Source organism: Protopterus annectens, chromosome 3.part1 (assembly GCF_019279795.1).
Source record: "Protopterus annectens isolate FY-2018-M chromosome 3.part1, PAN1.0, whole genome shotgun sequence".
Taxonomy (NCBI): domain Eukaryota; kingdom Metazoa; phylum Chordata; order Ceratodontiformes; family Protopteridae; genus Protopterus; species Protopterus annectens.
Window position 1 is genome coordinate 1,874,388,166 of NC_056732.1, and position 23,863 is coordinate 1,874,412,028.

At 37.7% G+C, this 23,863-nt stretch overlaps 1 protein-coding gene across 6 annotated transcripts in view; it reads left to right on the forward strand.

The window, feature by feature from the left end:
* PITPNM2 (phosphatidylinositol transfer protein membrane associated 2) overlaps positions 1-23,863 on the forward strand; it is a 3,395,372-nt gene that overhangs the window by 7,029 nt on the left and 3,364,480 nt on the right. For 5 of the 6 annotated variants that reach the window (XM_044067911.1, XM_044067916.1, XM_044067915.1 and 2 more), the window contains exon 2: positions 12,507-12,551. The exons of the other annotated variant lie outside the window; for it this stretch is intronic. The gene's annotated coding sequence lies outside the window, so the exon portion shown is untranslated. The remainder of the gene's footprint in view (positions 1-12,506; positions 12,552-23,863) is intronic. 6 annotated transcript variants of the gene reach the window in all.

Here is a 23,863-nt window from a genome sequence, read left to right on the forward strand (position 1 = left end):
TATTTTATTCCCTCACCTCAGCTGAACTTGGGTTGCTGGTTGTAGTCCAGTGGTCCATCATGAAGTAAGCCACCCCCATACAGACCCTAACTGGTGGATGGGATTCAGGATATTTGGAATGTTAGTGTTGAAAGACATCGTCTGTGCCTTGACCTGGTTGTGCAGATAGTAAAGAAGCAAGTGATCATTGCACCCCCTTGAGTGATTCTCCCCTGCTTATGGTTTCACCCATTAAATGTCTTCCATACAAGTCTGGCTTTGTAGCCTCTACTACAAGGTGAACTTAAGGGTGAGGGGTGGCATAGTGGTTAAGGTGTTTACCTCATAGACACAAAGTACAGGGTTTGATTCTGACCTCAGGTTATTTGCTACATTTTCTTCAACCGCTACCTTGATGAGTAGATGGGAAATCACAAATTTGTCACAGGGGTTCCACCTTTGTCTCTCATTGACAGGGGTGACAGGTGCTGACTGAGGTTTCTTTTTGGGGGATAATCTCTTGGCTAGGCTTGTAGTGGCCCTAGGGCCATTAGCCTAGTAACCTCCTAAGATCCTATGACAGGAAGTCCTGCCTCCCCTTGGTCCACTGAAGGGGAACAAGCCCTCAGTCACTGATTTATTTCTTCCTTGGCCAGTGTGCGAGTCTCAGGGATGCTTATTGGAGCTATGTTGCCAGTGGCACATGTCGAAGTACTGCTGCAGTTCTAGTGTATAAACTTGCTATTCAGAGATTTGTTATACATTTTTGTAAATGTAAGAAATTTGTGGCTAAAATAATGTTTGTGTTTGATTTGTATGCATTTAAGTGTTGAAAGAAATTATGTTTTGCTGTATCTGTATCTTCTAAGGAATTATAGCCTTTTCGTACAACCTTAAAATTAGTTTGTGTTATTTTTTTATATGGTTATGTCAGCAGTACCTGGGGAAACATTCTGAATTCCTTATATTGAATGCTGAAGATAAACCATTCTGGATTACTGCTACACAAAATTTGTTAGAGGAACATGAGACAAAACTGATATTGTTAGATAATAAAAAGTATTTTTATGTGGACTGATGGAAACACCAGATGGTATGATGGTTCTTCTTATGTGGACTGATGGAAACAACAGATGGTATGATGGTTCTTCTTATGTGGACTGATGGAAACACCAGATGGTATGATGGTTCTTCTTATGTGGACTGATGGAAACACCAGATGGTATGATGGTTCTTCTTATGTGGACTGATGGAAACAACAGATGGTATGATGGTTCTTCTTATGTGGACTGATGGAAACAACAGATGGTATGATGGTTCTTGTAATAAGTGCATGCATGTGTGACCATGACTAATTTAGGTATGGCAAAAGCATCCTTGGAATTGAATATGGCCTTAGCGGAGAAACTTAGTGCTAAGGTCTTTAAACTCATTATGCAGACATCCTGATCTCCATGGTGTACATCTGATTATGTGTTAGTACAAAACATGTTCTTAGTCTGTATAAATTTAGAAAGTTTATAAAGCTTGAACTGCATGCATATGGACGATGGTACTAAACATATTAGCATCTCAGGCATGTTACAGTCAAACAGGAATGTAACCTTTGAAGCCAACACTCTTTTTACATTGTGTTTGTGTGTAATTGTTGTATGTGTGGGCATAGTAGTAGATACCTGCTAGAACAAAGAAAATGTCTTATTTATAAGAAAGGTAATTTATGTTTAACTGAAGCATGATTTGAAAGAATTGGGATAGTGCAAAACATTTCATGGGAAAACTTAAAGCAGGTATGAGATTTATTTTACAAAACCTGCATGGGCTAATAACTGGATATATTCCGCTGAAGACTTTTTTGTCAAACTTGCAAGTTTCACTTCCTGTTGGATTAATAAGAAACTCATGGTATTAACCGAGAAAAATAAGTTAAGAAACTAAAGTTTAATTAATTAATGTGAAGACTTAAGGATATTGAACAGAAGTTAGAAAAGGTAAATTTAAATGATTAGGAATGTATTTGGCCACGTGTACTTTTTATAACTAGAAGTTTTTTTATCAACACATTAGGAAGGACGATTAGAATTGAGCCTTTTGTATGTTTTTCAGATGCATGATATACAGTTTTGTGGCATGTAAGACATTGTTTCCAAGAGTTTTGCACAACATTTTACTATTTTTGGTGTTGGAAAAAGATACTATGTGTACAGTATTAAATACAGTAGCTTCAAAATAGTCTTGTAAAAACTATCTGTATTACAACACGTTGCAAAATTCAGGAGAGAATAAGTACAGAATATAAGTAGAATAAGAAAAAATGTATAGGATACAGGGTATAATATATAGTATATAGTAGGTCCCTGAAAGAGGACTGTCTACTAATGTGCAAAAAATGCCAGCATATATTCACAACTTCTAATGATGAATTTTTATTTTTGAAGCCTGGAAGGAAGGAGTGATTTTCTTATTTTGCTGAAATTAGAGACGCATTAGTTCATGACGTTTGGTGAGTAAAGTAGTGGTACTTTAGATGAAAGATGGCATAAGTCACAAATGAGAGAATTAAAATTGTCTCCACACATCAAAATAGTTACCGTAAATGCACCTTGTGTATAACAAACATTCATTATGTGGAACTGAATTCAGTATATATGTTTATTAGCCCATATCAGGTTCTTGTTGTCTGTGTGAGCACTGTAACTGCAGTCCTCAGACCTGTCAGAATTTAGCTACAATTTTGCGAAGATGTATACAATGATAGCCCCATATTATTATATAACAACATGCATGCTGATTGGTCAGCCCAATCAGCTTGCCCATTGTAAATCGAACATATACCAATAGAAAAAAGTACGGTCACTGAAGTACCAGACTTTCTTCTATTAGTATGCACTATGGAGGCATACATCTCAACTGTCCAGATTTTTGCCTTATAATTTTTGAATGTTCCTCATAAAATTTGTGGTTTTCTGACAAATCATTGAGGAATGAAGTTACTAAATAATGACATGCATGTGACATCTCTCCTTTGGGCCAGTAATCAAAGAGCCTCAATCCTCCCCACTTACACTGGTGAGGGATGTTCACTTGGAACAAAAATATATGCATGCAGTATTTCCAGATGCAGATCTGTGCACCAAGCACAATTTCCCCTAGAGCATAGAGGGAACACACTTCCATTCTAGGGCTGAGTTTCCCTCCTTCTCACCATGCCCCATATAAGACTCCGCACTAACCATGGCTATAGAGTTGAGTCCTCAGCCGAGTGTTCCAAGCCAAGTTCTACACCACCCGCTCTGTTAAACTAGTGCTGTGTGTCCCTGCTTCAAGTAGCTCACACACACACACACACACACACACACACACACACACACACACCTGGGAAAGGCTGGCAGAGATTTACCAGCTATGCCCCCTGTGCCCAGACTTTAAGGTAAATACTGCCATCAGAACACTCCAAAGCCAGCTACTCTTAGGCTGTTACTAGGACATTCAATTATACTGAGTAATATTATTACTAATACAAATTATAGTGTTTGACCAATGCAGCAAGGCTTTCAGGTGCACCCACATTGTCACCAAAAACATGTAAGCACTCTCAAAGCTTAAAATATTCTCTAACAGTCACAATGAAAAGTTTAAATATATTTAATAATGAAAGAACATGAAAATACTAAATATCTATTTGCAATAAACACCAGAGTTTCAGATACAGGAAATATTAAACATAACACAGATGGATAGATTCACACAGATACAGAAAAAACAGTACTTAACTAATCTCACTATATTTTCCTGACTGATCTAAAGAATTGCTATTCCCTGGTTACTTACTAAAACAAGGCAAGATAAAGTGGATGAGTAATCCTTTTTTGTCACGTTTCAAAAACAGACTGCCCTGAGACTTCTGTCTCATCCAGCATTAAAGTACCATTTTAGCGCTGGCTTACAGAATGGCATCCCACATATCTGGTCATCTGACTTCTGGTTCCCACACTACCCCCCCTTTACTAGAAACTGAACCAGAATCTAACACATGTCATAATTCACACATAAAGCTTTGCTAAGATGTGTTATAGCATCTGGAAGCTATAAAACCATTTCAAAAACTTCCACCCTTCTAGGGTAGCAATTAGTTCACCCCTAAGGACAATACAGTAGGATTCCTAGTATTAGTTTTCACAGATGTTTTGTCTCTGGCTGGAAACAGAATTGTAAGATACAATCTTTATGGTCTAAACCAGGTAATTTAATTTCAGACTATTTTTCAAAGTTAGCTGGACTGAGAGTAAACTCTTGTCTTTCAGTATCCTCTGTAACAATATATTCATTTCAACAGTTACAATACAGTCTGACATATAGGTGCATTTCTTTTCTGTCCAGCAGAACCCACTGTTGGTACATTGTTTTAACACAAGCAACTTTACAAATACATTTTCAACATAGGCACGTGTACAAATCGGTTTGATGTAAAATTGACATATCATTCTTTACAAAACTCCAGCTAGCTATGCTGGCATATGTTAAACATCCACTGCCCTACTTCTCCTGGCATAGTTGGCAATACCTCACGTCATCACAACACATTTGAGTTTCAGACTTCATATCCTTCAGACAATGCCCAGTAACACAAGTCTTGTTGTTTTAGCTGCTTTCTAAGTTTATAAGAGCAACATTTATAATTGGTCCATATTTTAGGTCCTTTGTCATGTATTATTTAAGGCTTTGTCCACATTTCTTCAGATAAGTGGTTGAGAGGTACAGAAGGCAGAGCAAATACAAGGAAAATCCGATGCTTTCTGCAAAACTAAAGAAGCATACCTGTTTTTTTCCTTGTATTTTTACCCCTGTCTCTGTCATACATTTAAAGTGTCTAGATTTTATAGTTTAGAAAATAAGCAATGGTGATCTTTCTTTCTCTGTTGATTGTTTTCAACAGCACTGATGTACTGTGCAAGTGTGGGAATGTAAGTCCTACAAGTATGACAATCTAAGTCATATATGCATGCGTAGTACATCAATAAATATGGAAGAATGAGGAACTCTGTGGCAAATGACGTTATTTAAGAAAAATAAGAAATTTATTTCTTAAATAATGTCATTGTATAATACCAATAACTAACACGTGGGTGTGGGTGTATGAGGATTTACCCATGGTTAGCTTTATTTAATCACTTGGGCTTCATCTTCATGATCAAACCACACCAGCTGTGGGCAAATCCTCAATATACCCACACCCCTTGTTGGTTATTGCTTAAATAGTTAGTAAATTATAAGTGGGGGGGCTTGATGGGTACACCCCCATGGGGGTGATTGAGGGTTCAACTGTGCAATGGTATCTTCCAAAGCTTGCTGTTACTTGCATTAATTTACATATTACTTTTTGTAATTCTTGGACTCGCATTATTGAATCTTAAACTTATTTTTCTCAAATTTTAATTTTTTAAGTAACATATAAATTAGATGAACATTTTATATCATAATCTAATAATCTAGATTCACAAAGAAAACTATTTATAAGAATCTTAAACTTCTGATAGAGAGCTGGCTTTGACTTTACCTGTTACAATATGAGACTGTTCTAGAATTCTAGAAATTTTTATTATAGTATAATGTTCTAGATTTTTTTGTATTCCAAAAGAACTTGGTCTACTTGTATGAATAAGGACTGCTGGAGGTATGTGTAACCTAAATGATCTGCTGATACATTAACAGTCTTGTGCAGAAACATATGTAATGTACATGTAAACCCACATAGACTACTGGACAGCTTTTAATTCTGTAGAAATGCTTTCCTGAAACTTTTAACTGCTCTGTTGCAGACAGAATCCTCCTTCCCCAAGGTCTGATTTTGTCAACCTGAACTAACCTAGTGCTCTTTCTGTTCCCCACTGGTGTACAGTCCTGGACTTTGTATTTCTAGGTATGGGGGTGTCAGGACATGGGGAAGTTTGCATCTGCAGTCTTTTTGTTTTCATGGATTGGGACTCCGTGTTTTGGGTAAGATACAGTGAGTCATGATCTAAGACCATATTTCCACACATTTGTATATTTGTGCGCATTCCACTATAACTGTTTTATTACTGCAGTTTTGGTGTCAGGACATGGGGAAGTTTGCATCTGCAGTCTTTTGTTTTCATGGATTGGGACTGCTGTAGTTGAGGTAAGATACAGTAATTCAGCAGTATAAAAGAAGAGCACTTATTTCCACACGAAAGGAACTCCAATGAGCCCACTTTCCTAGTACTGTTATTTTACTGCAGTTTGAGGTAACGATAACAGTAATTCAGCAGTATAAAAGAAGAGCACTTACGTTTGAGCTGTTACACATAGGAAAGGAACTCCAATGAGCCCACTTTCCTAGTACTGTTATTTTACGAACTCCAATGAGCCCACTTTCCTAGTACTGTTATTTTACTGCTGTAGTTGAGGTAACGATAACAGTAATTCAGCAGTATAAAAGAAGAGCACTTACGTTTGAGCTGTTACACATAGGAAAGGAACTCCAATGAGCCCACTTTCCTAGTACTGTTATTTTACTGCTGTAGTTGAGGTAACGATAACTCAGTTATAGAAGATGAATGCAGTGATAAAATTAGACTACCAGGAAAGTTGTCCTGCTAAAATTATTTTTCTTTTTAATTACAGTTTCAATAATGTGAACACATATGGCTTGCTAATTTCTGGCATTTATGTACAGTTTAAAATCTAAACTAGCTACATAATTTTAAAATGGTTTCATACATATATACATATTTTATTTATTTGCCTATGTACATATATATATGTGTGTGTGTGTATGTATATATATATATATATATATATATATATATATATAATGTGTGTGTGTGTGTTTATTTATATATATATATATATATATATATATATATATATATATATATGCATGTAAAAATTATATATAAATGTACATATATATTTATACAAGCTAGAATAGCCAGCCAACCAACAAGTATTTTTTGGGTGGAAGGAAATTACCCCCAAAAATATTACATATAAGGAGAATATGCAGTCTCCAAACAGTCAGTAACTGGAAATTAGGACTTCACTGTAGGGACTGGAGTAATTCAGGCTGAAACCTTAATCACAGATAAAGTGAATAATGCATATCTTTTGCTTTGTTGGGACATCACAGTTTTTTTTGAAAGAACAGTATGAACCTAATATGCTACACCTTTGCATTTTTAATTTCCTTATAGCGACATTTTAAGAAACCCTTTGCTAATTACAACTGAGCTGATGTGAGGTGATTATCTAGGCATACCTTCCTTTATTTAATTAACTGGGTAGACATCTGAAGAAGAGTCCCCTAGTGTCTTTATTTATTTTGTACTTTGCAAAGTTATAAATCGGATTAGATTTCTTCCTGTTACGAAAGTTTGTATGCATGGATTTATGCAAGATGTGTGTTAAGGTAACGTAATAGTTGTTTTGGAATTTATTTAAGTGTTCTAGTGATAGGCTTAGCAACTGCCACTCACTGGTTAAAAGGCAGTAGTCAAAACTTTTGGCAAGCTGGCACTGATTTATTTATTTGTTCATTAACTGTGTTGGTGACCTGATCTGAGGACCTCACCCACAGTAGCATCGACAATTTATTTACATGAGTATAAACAAACTGACACTGTAAAGTAGTGTAAAAGTAAGAGTAAAGTGCAGTGAGTGTAGCACTGTCAAATGAAGATAACAGTAGCATTTCATTACTTAACTACAAATAACATATATCTGAAATCCATCCATCCACAACCCTAGATTACTATAATAAACCCAGAGTGAGAGAAATAATGTTGTGGAGCTAACATCCTAAAAGTGGAATAAAAAAAAAACTTCATTTCTTATGAGAACGGCTATCCTTTGTCCTGAAAAACTGGTAGTTGTTTTTACAGACCACAAATGATTATCCTTGGACTCCCTAAACCTTCCCCTGACTCTGATGACCAATTCATTCTTTGTCAGGTGAGAACAAGTCCGTTTATTTCTGAATACTGTTTGTGTTTTTGAGCATTTTAGTAGTAGGATGGAACAGAACATATTTTTGCAGTGGAAGAGCCAACGTGCACAGTCCATGTGAGCCCTTGTACATCTTGCATGTATGTGCTCTGATGGTCATACAGTTCTGAGGGTTAAGGGGAACTGGTAGTACCTTAGGAGGATGTAAAAGATCCCACGGCACTTTATGGCACTTATCCAAATGAGTAAAGGAAGTTCCCCAGTGCCCTGGCCACATTCCCCTTAGTACTGATATAAATATCACCTTAGCTCTCCCCTGAAAAGAGGGACTAACCTGGTCAGCAAGGCTACATAAATCGCTTACTGCTGAGAGTATGCAATTTCAGAGTTGATAGAAACCGTTACAGCTCTCACAAGGGAGTAGCCTGAGTAACCGTCGCTAGGTTGTCTTGAACCCGTTCTTTTCATTGTGAAATAATAAGCTCTCTCAAAGCACAGAAACGATGTCATAGCTCCTGAAAGTATTTAAATAATTTTGAGTTACCATAGAAGCAGTTGCTTGCTCAGTGTATATGTAATTAAAACACCTTTTTTTGCACAGTCTGTTGACATTTTTTGTGCATTATTGCAAGCCTCCTTCCCATAATTTCCATTTCTTAGGCAGCTTGTCCATTCCATTATGAGGGATGCTAACGGGCCCACAGCATTAATTGCTGATTGAAAATCAGAGGATTCTTAATGTATTGGTAACATTTTCATATAACTACAGCTGAATTTCAAAGGGGTTTAGGCAGCCTGCACATACAAATATAAATACATTTTAATTTTCCTTGTGGCATCGTTATGGATTGGTTGTCAGTACCTCTTTTTTTTTCTTTTTCTCTGGAAGACCTTTACTGCCCACTCCTGCCCCTTTACCTCCTGATACTCATTTCTGCTCTTGTTTTGTGCTTCTCTGCCTTAACTTCACCCTTGGACTGTACGACCAGGAGGGACTTATTTAGTTGTAGGACCACCTCTGCCCTTTATAGTATGACTTTCTGCATTGCACCTAAAATTAGCCTCGAGTCATAATGTATTTTTGGTTAACAATTTTCCATCTTTACTGATTTTTTTAATCCTTATTTATTTACAGCAGAAAATACACAAATTCTGTAGGAAAAAATACAACATTTAAGATCACTGGTTTTCAAGCTTCCTTTTCCCAGTCTGGAATAAATTGGGTCTCTTCTGCAGGGCCAAGCTCTCCATTTGAAAAAGCCTGCTATACTTTTTATCCAGCTTGCACCCTTTTCCTAATTCTCTGTTTCCTCATGATTCGTTGGTTATTTTCAAACTGTTTCACTGATTTGACTAAAAACACTCTGGAGTGTGGGCTGTATATTACCACATTCTTTTGTTACTCTTTTAGCTTTTGGGAACCTATAGCTGTTTATTTCTTCCACTAGTATGCACTTTTCAACAAACCTGCAGGCTGTTCTTTCATCACCAGAGTGGCAAACGGGAGAAGAGCTGAAATCTCAAGTTACAAAACATATATTTCAATTTCAGCATCAGAGACAAAAACTGGTGGGAGATGGCATAATGGTTAGGGTATTTACCTTGCGTATACAAGGTGCAGTGTTCAATTCTCATGAGGTAATTGGCTAGGCTTAAAATGGCTCCCAAGAGCAGTTAGCCTAGTACTTATCTGTGAACCTATAATAATAACAAAAGACTAAAAGTACATAAAACTTTAGAAAAGAAAGAAAAATACCGGTTTCAAGATCTGCTTCTGTTAGTAATCCTTCTTTCACTAAATTTAAAGAAGCATTGTAGCTATTACAGGCTGATGTGAAGAAAATGTCAGTGAAGCTCGTTAATTTTAATACCATTTAAACTGAATTAATTTCTAGGACTGTGAATCTGATACAAGGATGTCAGTCTGTGAGGACATCATTTCTAATGCTACATCCAAAATTGATCTGCATTCCAAAGACGTTGCATCTACAAAAGAAAAAGTGACTGAATAGAATTAAAAGGTGGACCTAATACTATTACTCTCAGGGGTGACAACTGTTCCTCTAGTATCCTACTAAATTAGTGTGGCAGTTACTGCAGTGGATTAAGACTGAGCTGGTAACAAGCTGCGGCCTGTCACCAAGGTACGGGTTTGATTTCTTCCTCTTGCAGTTTGCCTACTTTGTGATCATGAACAAGTCTCTTAACCAGACAATGTTAATGGGTTGCTCCTGAACAGGGGCATTTATGCCCAGTGGGCTTAACCAGTTAAATGTATAAAATAAATGTTATCCAGGACAATCTATTCAAAATTATAGTAGAACAAAAGGAGAGAGGATCTTTCGTAATGAGGCACGCAGAGTACTTCGCACACTGCTTCGCATTCTTCTATTATAGTTTAAATCAAATTATTCGACTTTCTTTTCAAGATACAGTGAAAATATTTAAAACTGCCAAGAATAAACCAAACAAACTGTCAGCTGAAATTCTCTCCTATAGCATATAAATTAGCAAGAAGATACTTTTCTCCTTTTGGTCAATGCCTAATTAAAAATAAAATAGGTTTTTCAGAGGCTCTTTTCGACTAATCTGAGTTTTTCTTGTCATAGTTTAATATGAAATAACTAATTATACTGAAGCAAAGTTATTTTCAGCAAGCTTTCTCCCTTCAGACCTGACTGAAAATGTATATATAACTATTTGTTGACTTAATAAATCCTTCAGGGCTTTCTCCCTTTATATGCTATTCCCTGGATGCAGCTTTGACATTACCTGCTATACTTCCAGTCAACCTATTAACATTCTTCAAAAATGTATCATATAAAGAGTCTTTTTAAACTTACTGTTGCTATTTGTAATTTATAGAAATATTCCTTTTATATCTTTATCCTGGTGTCTGTCACAAATAGGTGGGTTCCTTTTCCAGTTTAAAGGCTATATTCATTTGTTGGGAGCAATTCACTGAGTTCTGCATGTGTTAAACTGTCTGCTAATATGCACACCATGGCTGACATTCCTGTTCTTGCATGTATTTATTTCATTGCTCTGTTACATAGACCTTTTCCAAGTAGCACACCTCTCCCACACACACCCCGTTAGCATTGGTACAGTGTAGGTTAAATTCAGTTGCATACACTTTTATCAGTATGCTACTTTGTTGCTAATTCATTTTCAGTATGCTACTTAGTTGCTAATTCATTTTCAGTATGCTACTTTGTTGCTAATTCATTTTAATTTTGCTCTTTCTTTTTTGCCCCAAAGCGTATCTTTTGTTACATTGTAATTAGATGTACTTGATTTGTCCCTGTATTATCTGTGGTGGCAGATGTGCATGGGACAGTCCAAGCATGGGCAATACATGCTTCTCTTGAATTTTTGTTCAGAACCAGAAACACATACCTGCATCATTCCAGATTTTCCTAAGCTGCAGTTTATGATTTAAACATAATTTAATGACATATTTTTGGTGTCCTACATATTTAAAACATTTTAACAAGCCCCTCATTTTAATATTTAATATTTTACATATTTCTGTCAATTTTTCATATGTTGAGTTTCTAATTTTTTCAAACTAGTTTTCAGTCCTTGCTGTCTGTTTTTTCTCTTACACAATGACTCATTTGATTATTAAAATATGAGTTCACTAGTGAACTCATATTTTTACTGTGCTTCTTTTTTCGGTACTTACGTATTATCGCAACCACATTCAGAGCAGGTGTTGAGAAGAATGCGTTTCTTATTGGTTGATTGTATTTTAAAGCTAAAAAATAATGTTTAGTGATGTGTATTCGTTTCCTTAACTCCATCCCATATATTTCACCTGTAGGAGTTTACTGTGCATACAGTGCCTGTATGCATTAAGCTTACAGGTCTTGCTTTTTGCTTACTATGTCATATGACTGCATCTGTTGGCAAATCATAGCTGTTAGTGCAGCAGTTTGAAACTCGCATGGCACCCATGACTGCCTCACTGCAGTTTCTAGCTACATGGCATAACCAAGTTCTAGCCTCCCTTGGGAAGAATTTGATGCAGCGTCTCTGGCAATGTTTTGTTTGGCAATGGTAAGGACTTTGTTAGTGGGTGTCTGCTTCCACTCTTGGAAGTAGAAGCCACCATTTGGAATGCAGTTTGTTTACAATCACTAACTGCAGCAGGGAATTAAGTACGTATGGTTAGTTTTTTTTTTAATACATAAGCTGGTGACAGTTGAAGATCATCCGTAAAGGACGCTACAGAGTGAGAGGCATTTTTCTTTTATCCCTCCTCCGGGCTCACAAGCAATGCCACAGAATAGTAGTTAGGAGATTGCACACCCCATTTGAGGTTAACATTAATCATTTCATGAAAAGATCGCAAATTATCCCTGGCTCACAAAGTGGTTGCGATACTACTTAAGTACCCTTTTTTTCTTCTTACCATATGTGTATTTATTTGTTGTGGTAACTGTATTATTTTTGGGGTTTTCCTCCTGGCACTCTGAAAATGGGCTAACGCCCAGTTGGACTATCCCAGTTAACAAAAGTAAATAAATAAAATATTAAAATATTACCTTTTATTGCAGGCTGAGCTGGAAGCTGGCATTTTTTACATGTGTTCCACCAGGAATGTAAGTTCTTTTTTATTTTAAATCCTTTTAGTGTGAACTATAAACTTTGGCTGTACAATAATAACAAATTTAAGCACATTTATCATGTTTCCTACACAGCTTTTTCTCTGGTAAATCAATAGGAATATTTTTAATGGCGTTACTGATGAACTCTTAGCTTATGGTTTAAAGTGATACCTTATGTCTTATACCTCCTGCATCAACCTGCTGGGACATGCAAACTTATTTTGGGTCATTCTGGTGTTAGCATGTTTCACCGTCATCATACTCTGTTGTTTAAACTCTGTTGTAATACCTAGTCTAAAATTCGAACTTCTCGGTGTTCTCCTCCTAAATAGAAGCACCCTACTCTTACAAACAAATGTTGTCTCTGCAGTGACAGTAAATATCACATCACACCCCACAGTATTATCCCAATTCTGTGCCTTAGTTGCACTTTCATTAGTGAAAGGTTTTTGGGTCCTGTTTTGCTGCTGCACCTTGGGGTTAAAATTCTAGCCCCAGCTGACTGCGCTCTAACTCATCCCACCTGCCCGTGCTCCTGCCAGGTCTTCCAGTTTTGCTTCATATCATTCTAATGATTGTTGATCTATTTCACCTGCTCTTGGTCTGCTGCTGTGTACTCATTCCAATGATTGTTGATCTATTTCACCTGCTCTTGGTCTGCTGCTGTGTACTGGGGACGTATTTCATTTGCCACCCTGTGCTGCTCCTTGATTTGGTGCCAATGAAGACCAGGTTGAGAAGCATAAAAGGTCTGTCCTTCAGTCTGGTGTTTGTACCTTCTGTACAAAGGTGTGCCAGACCTTAAAGCCCTATGTTCTCGCACTCTGTGTGTGAGCATAAAAAGGTCCCTTCTCTCATCAGGCTCTTCTCCATTCTCTAAGCAAGAGTGAGGGTCCTCACCTAATACTCTATGCCCTCATGCTCTGTAGGTGAGCAAACAAAAAGTAACTCCTTTTCCAATCTGGGGCTCAAGTCCTCCACTTCTAATGTCCCACAAAAAAATGATACCTGATTGTTCCTTTTACCCCCCCCCAGTTACATTTATCCTGCAAAATTTCAATAATTTACTTTTTGCCATGAAAAATTGTTTTTTTCTCATGTTTTTTTCTCTCAGTATACAAGATGATTATACTGTAGGGTGGCTCCTTGTGAGGAAATGTTCTGGATGGTCAGGAAATTTGGGTCTTTGTCAGGAAATCTAGAAATGAGGGTGTCTGGCAGAAATTTGGTTATGGTGAGTACATGTAAGGTATTTTGAATCATTCTGACATAATTTCTGAAATATATTTCCTAAAATGTTTCCTAAAACGTTTACTATTTCACTTAGATTTCCTATCTGTATTCAAATTTCCTAAAACGTTTACTATTTAATTTAGATTTCCTATCTGTATTCAAATGCCATGCAAAAACAGTCATTGTTGTTGCTTATGCTTGTGTGTGTGTGTGTGTGTGTATATGTGCATGCAAGCATGTGCATGTGGATGTGGGGGGGTTGAAGTGTATATATAATTCCATATAACTGCAGTAAGGTGGCCATAACTTCATCTACTTTTCATAACTATCAAACATCAGCACTGAACACAATAAGTGCCTATTTTTGCTGATCTGGGCAGGATGTGTGGGAAAGGAACACAACAGTGGTACAGTGAGACAATGAGTTGTGTTGCCACCAGTCAGTTACTATAAGGCTCTTAAAAGGGTATCCAAGTATGCTGAGTGTAGTTAATATTAATACAAATGGTACTGTCCAAACAGCAAGACTTCCAGGCATACCTCTCAACTGTACAGATTTTCGGAGAATGTGCAGATTTTTGCCTCTTATTTTTGGTCCGTTTTTCATAAAATTGTGGTTTTCTGGCAAATTAGTGGCAAATCATTAAACACTGAAGTTAGAAAATAATAACAGGCATTTGAGTTTCAGACTTCATACCCTTCAGAAAATTCATGCTAAAGCAAAATCTATTAGTCCCTCAACTTTCTAAATTTGTAAGAGCAGTATTTAAAAATTGTCCCTGTTTTGGTCCTTTGTTCCACTTTTATTAATGGCTTTGTCCAGAGTTCTTACTCTAAGAAGTTGAGAGGTATACTTTCAGGAGTTGCCAGAGTTATCACCAAATAAATATATGTAAATACTCTCACAATTTAAATATTTTTTTTCTAAAAAACAGCCACAATGAGAATTTTAAATCTATTTAATAATAAATAAAAGAACATGAAAATACTAAATATCTATTTACAGTAAACACTAGTTTCGATCACAATGAATATTAAAAATAATACAGATGGAAAGTTTCACACAGTTATAAAAACAGTATTTAGCTAGTCTTGCTATCTATTCCTAACTGCCCTAGAGAATTATGGTTCCTACTTACTGAATAGATCAGGGCAAGATGATGTGAGTGAGTGGTCCTTGTTGCCAGATCCAAGACAGAATGCAGAATGCTGCTGAGACTTCATTCTCCTCTAATATTAAAACATTGGGCCAGATTCAATAAAGCCTACACTAAGTGTACATGATATGTATTCAATAAAATTATTATTACACTTCTTGTGCTTTATAGTCACTCAGCAAGATTACACTAAGTGTACATGTAGTCTATACTTTGTGGTAATCTTTGTGGATCCCTATCAATATTTAAAGCTGCAATAAAATCAGTAGGAAACTAAAATTAGGTGGAAGAAGGTGTGCATTATGTCTGTGTTGTCTTTTCACTCAGAACAGCATACACTTAGTGTAGGCTTTATTGAATATGGCCCATTATTTCTGTACAGAATGACATCACATACATTTGGTCATCTGTTTCCCACACTATCTCCCATCACTAGAAGCTGCCAGAGTTTTGGCACCTTGTGTTGCCATACACACATATAGAGTTTTGCTCAGATTAGCTATAGCTGCTAGAAGTCATAAAACAGTAAAAACATTATACTCTTCCTGCAGGAGGTATAATCTATTCTCTACTTCAAAAATTGTGTCTCTGGCTCCATTCAAAACTGTGGGAAAAATCTTTATGGCTTAACCCGTAAAGTAATTTAATTTTAAGAATATTTTGCAAAGTCAGGTAGATTAGGTTCATAGGTTCATACTAGGCTATCTGCCCTAGGGCATTTATAAGCCTAGCCAGAATGTGTTTGGCTTTCGCCACCCATTTTAAATTTATTTTGCTATGCCCTTTCTCGAGGTTAGTATACTGTGCCTCTGTCTAACAGTGACACAGAAGTGATACCCGGGGTAAACCTACGATCTCCCATCCACTCATCAAGATTCCTCTTGAAGAGAGTCAATGAGGGACTCTGCCTAACCTGGACTGGGATTTTATTCCAGAGTGAAGGGAGCCTCTGGGTTATGAATCTGTCCCTCCAGCATGTCCTATTTATTTCAGTGCTGAGGTTCAAGTTTCTCGAGCACGTAGCTCGATGGGATTTGGATTTTCTGAGGTGCAGCATGTCCATTAATTCCGGGTTGGACATGGCTTTATACGCCAGGCACAGATCACCTCTGAACAGGCGGTATGCCACTGAGTAGAGCTGGAGTTTCTTTAACCGGGCAGCATATGGCATCTGTTTGAGCCCTTTGATCCTCTTGGTGAGGTACTTTTGGGGTCTTTCCAGTTGCTGCAGGTGTCTGGTAAGGTACATCCCAAAAGGGGCATTGTACTCAATTATGGGCCTGATGAGGGATGAGTAAAGAGGCACGATGACCTCCCTGATCTAGATGTGAATCCCTTCATGATTAGGTGGGCTATATAAAATGTTTTTCTAACCACTTTGGCCACGTGGTTGTCAAATGAGAGATTGCTATCAACTTGGGTCCCCAGGTCCCTAATTACTTCTTCTGTACTTAATGGATTACCACCTATGTGGTAATTTGTGGGCACTTTGTTTTTGCCAAAGGGGATAACTATACGCCTTTGGCATATAGCTTGAGGCCATGGCTCTGGCACCAGTTGTCTGTTTCTATGAGGCCCTTTTGGAGGATGCTTGTGTCGGCTGGAGAGTCGATTATGGCCCAGTTTGCAGTCATCTGCAAACTTGGTCAGCCACAGTCCTTCCGTGTTGGCCTGTACCTCCGAGAAATATATACCGAACAAGAGAGGTCCCAGGACTGAGCCTTGTGGGACACCACTTGTAACTGGTTTGGAGTCTGACATGGCTCCAGCAATTCTAACCATGTGGGTTCTGTCCTTGAGCCAGTTTGCAATCCATCTAGTGACATAGGGGTTTATATTTAAGCTGGTGAGCTTATCTATAATGCCCAAGTGGGGTATTGTATCGAAGGCTTTTGCAAGGTCCAGGTAGGCTGTGTGGACCACCTTCCCCTCGTCAATGGCCTTGGTGACTGTTTCAAAGGAATCAACCAGGTTTAAGAGGCAGGATCTGCCCTTAACAAAGCTGAACTGGGTAGGATCCAGTGTTTGTAGGTCCCCAATATCTTTATTTATGAGGTCCATGATGATCCTTTCCATAGCTTTGCAGACCAAGCTAGACAGGCTTATGGGGCGATAGTTTCCAGGAGCCGTTGAGGCACCACCTTTATGGAGAGGGACCACTGTTGCTGTACACCACTCTTTGGGCACATATCCTGTAGTAAGGCTGAGATTGAACAATAGTTTTATGTTTGGGTTTAGCTCTTCTTGGAGTTCATGTAGGACGCAGCCTGGGACACCATCTGGTCCCATTGATGCTGTGTTTTTTGCTTTGGAGAGGGTGGCTCTTACCTGAGCATCTGAGATGTCAGGGGGGCAGCACTCTGCTGGGATAGATATTTGCCCTTTTGGTGGGGAGGGGGGGGGGGTTTGTGCTGAACCTGTCAGCTAGGATGTTGGCAATGTCTGTGGGTTCAGTGTATTTTTTGTCATTTCAGACTAATTCTGAGCATATCTGGGAATTCCCACCCAGGTTCCTAACATAACTAAAGAAAGCCTTGTGATTATCCTTAGTGTCCTGTGCAATTTTTCTCTCGAAGCTGGCCTTCGACAATTTTATGTGTGCCCATAGTTTTTTTCTAATACTGATCAGTGATGCCTTCCCTTTTTGGGATTTTGCTCTATCATTTATTTGCTTCCTCCTTCTATTGTATAGTTTGTTTATGGCTGGGGTCCACCAGACAGGACGTCTGCCTTTGGAGGGTTGGGTCTTGATTTTATTTGGGATTGCATGATCCATGCATTCCTGAAGGTGTTCATAGAATGTGTTTATAAAGGATTCTGCGGTCTGGGCCGTATTTTCCACAGGCCCGGGGGCTTTAAAGGATTCCACCTCAGTTTTGAGGAGTGTGAAATTTGCTTTAGAGAAGTTTTTCACTGTGGTTTTCTGGGCAGGGGATGGGGTCGGGATGTGAATATCCAGTGAGATTAGTTTATGGTCTGATCTTACCAGTGAGGGATACACTTCTGGTCTGGAGCATAGAGTCACCATGTTGGTGATGATCAGGTACAGTATGTTTTCCCCTCTTGTGGGAGTCATAACAAGTTGTTCCATAGCATTTGAGTTTATAAATTCTAGGAACCTTTGGGCTAGGGTGTTGGAGCTAGAGTAATGCTCCCAGTCTATGTTTGGGTAGTTGAAGTCGCCCAATATAATGGTGTTTGGAGAGACCTTCATATTTTCCAGTGTTCTCAGGAAGGCCGAGTGGGGTTCCTGGGTTTGGGAGGGTGGTCTGTAGCAGGCTATAAACTGGAAGGCAGTTTTACCCACTGTTAGTTGCACATGGATAGTCTCTGATGCTTTGTGCTTTGCCACCAACCTGGAGGTATGGGTATCTTTGATGAATATCGATACTCCCCCTCCTTTTGTGGTTCGGTCCAAGTTTTGGGGCCGAAAAGCATGGTATGAGGTATAACCTGGTAGTGCTGGGGTGCTCTCGGGAGCCCTGAACCAGGTTTCTGTTACTGGATTAAGATTAACCTCTTCATTTCCAGTATATGCTTTTACAATGTTTGCATTTAAATAGTTACTTTGTTTGTTTGTCTTTTTGGCTTTTCCCGGTTAGGGGTCACCACAGCAGAACTCTGATCCTCTAATGATTGGCAGTAGATTTTTTATGGTGCCGAGTTGTCAGCCCGATGCCCAACCTTCAGCGAAGGCACGCCCATTCGCGCATGTCTTTCAGAGGCCACTTGACCGCGGGGAGGACATGCAGACTCCACACAGAAGGCACTCCAGCCGTAAATCAAACAGGAGAACTTCTTGCTGTGAGGCAACAATGCTACCGCTGTACCACTGCGGCTTCTGCATTTATGTATGTAAATCTCTCTTTCTTCCAGCAGAGCACACTCTTGATACATTTTAACACAAGCAAACCTCACAGATACATTTTCAACACAAGTATTTGTACAAGTAAGTTTGATATACAAATGACATATAATTATTTTAAAATTCCAGCTAGCTATGCTAGCTTATGTTACAATTCCACTACCCTCTTTCTCTTGGCATAGCTGGCAGTACCTCTTATCACAGGTGCTTTCATAAATCTCCCTGGGTAGTGAAATATGGCACAAAAATATACCAGAGAACATGTAGAAGCGAAGAGCTTCTGTGGTCCCATCATTCCTGATTGTAAGTGGCTTAGTAGAGTTTTTAGCCATTAGACCCACCTATTCTAAAACTGACTCCACATAGAGGTGGGCACAAAGATTGTTATGGTTTGTGTGTAGGCTGGAGTTACTGTGGTAAAGTATTTCTTTAATTTTCCTCACAATAAAACTTCAGAAGTGTGTACAGAAGGTCATCATAGCTTTGTGTTGGCTGGGGACAGTGTAGTTATTATCTCTTTTACTTCAAAACCATACCTCATGGGTGGAACAGAATGTCACTGTATTGTGTATGAACAACAAGGTGGAATGAATTACTGCGGGTGTTATTTTTTCACTTTTCACACAATTGATATCCGATGTATATACATTTGAATATCTTCTTGTAGGGGAAAGGAGGCATGCTGCATATGGACAGCTGATAGCAATAGGTTGAAATATGGTGTGCTGTATTTGCTCTATGACTTTCACCCTAGTTTGACTTCAGAGGGGTACACAGAATGTGTTTGTGTTTTGGGGGTTAGAGCTGAGAAGGTATGGTGTGTAGATGTATGAGAGCAGCAATGTGAAATATAGGACTGTGTTCATCTGTACTTTCCCATTCATCCCAACTTAACATGACACTGAAAAGCACTCTGTTTTTGGGAGGTGTTGTGAAGAAGGCAGTCATCCCAGATGTGATGCATGTGCCCTCACAAACATTTTATTCTCAGTTTGTGGATAAGTACTGTGTCATCAGCTTTGAACATTAAGCCTTGGATATAGCTTATGTCTTCTTTGAAAGAAAAAAAATAATAATTTCTTCCCTTAGTCATGATTTGTTTTGTTGTGGCCATCACTGGAAAGACTAAAATGCACCTCAGAGCATTTAGAACTCCATAGCTTCTAGGGGGTCAGTGTCCCCTTGACCCCAGCATAATTTTTTCCTCTGTAGTTATTATAGTACAGTTGTGACTAGTTGTGATGTGTTGCAAGTATGTAAGAAGAAAGTCAACAAGCAGGACAGGGTTTGAGAAAACAAAAGTGCTCTTGGTAGTAAGAAACCATGAGCACTAGGGTGCATGCAGGGTGAGAGTAGATACATAGGGTGGGGACACCATGAAACATTTTCCCTAGGATTTTGTAGCATCTAAGGTTACCCATGCAGTCAATGAATGTGCCACGTTTCTGGATGTGGCTTGCTAAATGGGGTATGGCTACCCTGAGGCCAGTTGTGTTTTTGTTAAGGGGTGAGGCAGGGGAGCATTGATAATTTGTCAGGAAATGGAAGGAAGTGAAGGTGGCTGTTGTTCTATTACATTTCTAAGTTTGTAAGACCAATATTTAAAAATTGTCCCTATTTTTGGGCCTTTGTCCCACTTTTATTGTTGGCTTTGTCCAGATTTCTTGCTCTAAGAGGTTCAGAAGAATGCTGCTGTTGGCTGTTCCTTTCTATAAGTACCCTTTCCCCTATAGCTCACTGAATCTTGCAATCACTGAAGCTTGCTAGACATTACAATGTCATATTATGTAGAAAACTGTTTTCACTAACTCATTAGTTAACGTAGTGGGTTAATTCTATTACTGTCTGTGTCAAAAGTGCAGAATTTGCAGCCTTTTCCCTTCATTTGACTCTACATATTTTTAAAGGAATTGGTTAATATTCTTAAGTATCCCTGCTGTCCAGAGTTGGCATGGAGTCACTGCTGTTTAGAGGTGGCATGGAGGACTATTATCCTCTGCAAGACGTGGAACAGGATTTGAACCTTTTTGAAATTACATTAAGACACAATATTTAGAATTATCCCTGGTGTCTAGTGTCCCCTCCAAATTGCTGGGTTTGCACATTAGCCAAGGGGAGTATGGAGGTATGTTTTTCTTTACCTGATTCCTCCACTGATATTAAGATATAAAAAGAGTAATGGTGGCCACGTTTTGGGTAAATATCCCTTAACCAAAGGTGCAGTGTCTTTGGAGTTGGGAACAATGGGATAATGCTGAACATGTGATCATGGAAACCATAAGATGCCTAGCGTTGAGCAGATTTAAGCAGAACTATTTAAATGTTCTTACCCCGTGTTTTGGCACTTAATGGTACTCACCTGCCAAACTGAGGAGGGCTAACATGACAACCCTGGGGTAAATTTGTATCTGACCAACTAATCATTAAGACTAGCTTTAAAGGTAGCCCAGTGCAGTGATAACTTATTCTATGTGCTGGGAATATGTTGTGTTAGGAATCCATCCTTTCAACTGGTCTTGTTTATTTGTTGTAAATATTTAGAATCATAAGGCAGGTTTCTGTAGAGGCACTGGAAATGTATTGAAATTGGAGGCCAGGTAGGATTAGGTCTTTCATGGACAGAAATAAGAGATGCAGGTCACTTGGATCAGCTGGTAGGATATTGAACATATGGAGAGTTGTGCTAATCCATCAGGATAGTTGAAATGTAGGAAATTTAGTTTTCTTTGTTAGAAATCATTGCGACCAGTCCAGTTGAACAATAATATGCTTTGCTTTGTACATACTGAAAAATTACATAGAGCTTACTGCTTGCTTGGTGTGATGGATTTGCAGTGTTCTTAAGACACTCAGTCTTGCTGGCTGGATTCTGCTAAAATTCAAAGTCTGGTTATATTTGCATTCACAGTCTGTTGCATACAGAAACTTGCAGAATATACACTGATGAGAGAATATACGTTGCAGCATCAACTTAAAGAGCAGTAACAAATAACTTTTTATAATAAACCAAACGTACTAACGTTGCAGCTTAAAGTACTGTTCCAACTTTACTTCTCATATAGTACAGATGATGTGAGAGATATAACATTTACCTCAGGACAAATGAGTCCCTACCATACCTCTAACATAACTGGATTTATATAGCTCTTTATATACACTTATTTAGTCATGCATAAACATATACATTTCCTCTTGATATTCTATTTTGGAGAATTGCTCATCCTGTAGAAACAATACTAAGCTTCCTTGTTTAACAATGTCTTGTAAGAGACCAGCTTTTCTGACAGTGTGAACATCCTGTATTCTATTTGGATCTTTGTACAAGAACATCTGTTCTTTTGCCAATGCTGATAACAGTGTCCTGTTGTCCACACAGAAAAACATGTTTTTGAGGAAACACATTGTCACAGTGTCATTGTCCATTCTTTAAAAGCAGATTTTGCATTTTTGCTCTTGCATACATCCTGTTTTTAAGTCTGTAAGGGAAAATGTCCATTCAGCAGGTTCCTTATTTTCCAAGCCATGGTCATTTAGTATGACTGCTGATTACATATTACTAAACTCTGTTTCTGCATTTAAGCACGCTTTTTCTTTCAGCATATTTACAACAGAATTAATTTCAGCCTTATATTCATAATATCTATCAAGTCCCTCTGTTTTTAAACATACTGAAAACATTTTATATAGAAAACACATTAAGAAACAAACCTATAGTCTTCTTTTGATACAAGTCAAAATGCAATTTTACATTGTTAATACAATGATATTAAGTATTACTACAAAACTGAATGTATTTAAAACTTTTTCTTTTGCAGACCATTCTGTGAAAATATTTTATCAGTTATGAGCTGTGTCTGCTTTAATGTTATTTTTTTTAAACTTGATCAATTTATTTTTTTGCAATCACAGCATTCAATTTATAACTTAGAACTGTTTCATTAACTCTTTGCAACTGTTGAATTAACTATAAGAGACAATAACTATGTGCTACTGCAAGCATTTATACACTGCTGAAAATATACAGTTTTAATGTCATTTTAACCATCACATTGTGTTCATGTCTCTGAACTGCTCAATAACATCTTGGTAAAATACTGAACTGGGCTTAGATAATAAATATTTGAAAGCATTTATTTTACTGGGGTAAAACCAGTGATATTACAACCTGACAAATTACTTTTGAACTTATTACGATGTATCCTGTACAGTATGTATTTACACAGACTGTTTGCTGTTCATGCATTTCAATCTAGTAGGTATCCTGGACCCATTTTTTATTTTTTTTAAACATGTTTTTTTACACATATTCATTACTAGACATTAATTTCATTTGTACTGAATTCTTCTGCATTTGTACATACAAAGGCTATAAAGTACATTTAGTCTAATCTTACAAATTTAATAACATTAATATTAAGCAAAATCTTGGAAACTTCTTATGTCTCTTTAGAAGTATTTAGTGGAATTGCCACCAAAGGCATATGCCCTGTTATTACTCAACAATTAAAAATATTCATGCTTTTTTATACCAACATTGTTTTTCCAAAAACATATTAAAATAGTGACCAATCTTGTTTAATTTTTTACATATCTTTACTCTCTCTTGTATAGCTGTAATCAATTTTAAGCCATCTCTTGTTTTTTAAACCATCTCTTGTATAGCTTTACAGTTTAACAGGTTGTAAATACAATTTAATACTAAACAATACAATAATAACCATTATGATAGCTATTAACAACTTGTAAACTATCTTATCCTGTCAGATTTAATCCAGTTTACCAGTATTTCTAATACACTAATACCTGTTTTTTCCTCCCCATAAAAGAGTATTGTCAAGAAGGAATGAAATATTATTTTCTGCAGCTTTATTTCAGACCCTTGTTGTTTATTTTTTTCTATAGCTTTATTTCAGACCCTTGTGCAGTACTGCTTATACAGTCAGTGTAAAACTGAGAAAGTACCCCTCCCCCTGTAGTACTGCAGCACTATTTAGCTGCTTTATGCTGTGAGAATAGAATGTATGTCAGCCTAACACTATGGTTATACATTT